Source organism: Acyrthosiphon pisum, chromosome X, assembly GCF_005508785.2.
Source record: "Acyrthosiphon pisum isolate AL4f chromosome X, pea_aphid_22Mar2018_4r6ur, whole genome shotgun sequence".
Taxonomy (NCBI): domain Eukaryota; kingdom Metazoa; phylum Arthropoda; class Insecta; order Hemiptera; family Aphididae; genus Acyrthosiphon; species Acyrthosiphon pisum.
In genome coordinates, this window is record NC_042493.1 from 97141629 (window position 1) to 97143146 (window position 1518).

The following is a 1518-nucleotide window of genomic DNA, read 5'->3' on the forward strand; positions in this document are numbered from 1 at the left end:
TGTTTTAAATAATATTAATTAATTTAGGACATAGGTACAATTTATTTATTTGTATTAAATGAACTTAGGTACCAGCGATATAATGTGAAATACATTGATACATTGCAATTGATTTTAATTTACAAAGTTTAATAATATTTTGAGATTGCCAAAGAAAACATTATGATAATTAACTATATAATCGTATTCATGGATCATAATAATGTTTATTATTTTAAAACTATTACCATAAAGGTGTAATAGCATAATTTTGAACAAGTATTCTATAGTACTAACTGGAAATAAAATATATTTACCTATTAGGTATCTATACCTACACTAAGTTGGATTAACATGTATATATTATTAAAATAATCGGGGTAGTTATCCAAATGAAATAACTGAAGTTTGAGATATTATCATAATAATTTGGAACATTAATATTATTCATAATAATTTTTGTTTTTAGATTTATTAATGGAATCGTCGAGTTTGATTGAAAAATTACACCACTTTCAACAGATGTGATGATCCCTCAACGTATATGGATAAAAAACGACATTGGAATACGATTTTTATTTCGTTGTACACATACTTTATTGGGTTTAAATGCTCTGCTGTCCTCCTGCTCCTTGACGTCGTGAATGTGGTTTCATCGGTGGGTCTCAGAGTAATTTTTCCGATAGATTCGAAAAGTTTTCGTCTGATGAAGTGTACCCCACACCTGACACAAAGTTTATGTAGTAACCTGTCGCTGTCACCAGAATGGTTACTTCACACTTCTTTAACGACGAAGGCACATACACGACGTTGAACTGGATCGGAGGATGGTTGAGGTTTGATGAAATAAGTTATCGAACACCAATGTAAATAAATATAAATATATATTTATGTTTATTAAACAAGAACTAATATAATTAATTTAAGTAATTCAATTTGTGGACTGAATGAATAATTCGGCCGGAGAATAGTTGTAATTTAATTTAGACTTAATGTGGACGGCGATGCAGCTGTTTCGAGTCCGTGTCCCACACAAGTATTGAAAGCACTGGTAACTACTTCTGAAGTGTCTGTGAAACATGGCCTCTATTTATATGGGGCATGCTGGGATTTAGGAAAAGATGATTGACGTCATAGAAATGGCGTGATGTGTTGTTGATCAGCATTATCCAATGAGGTGGTAACATCAGTGGCCTATTTTGGTGGGCTGATGTTGTTCTAGCCACCTGGACTTTGGATTGCCGTTTTTGTGCAAAAACGACGGTTTACTTCAATGACGTATTAAATAGGACAAATGTTGCATCAAGTCCAAAATTGACATAGAAATTAATTAAGGAAATTACAAACACTGAAGTAAACTCTTTGAACGAAATAAAATCTATATTAATAGATAAAAAGGTCGTAAATGCCTTAGATGAACCACACGCTGTTTCAAATTTTTTTAATAGTTTTTTTTACTAAAATAGGGAAAAATACATTAGAAAATAACACAAATTTTAAAAATAACGAACTTAAAGATAATAAAATGATCTCTCATTT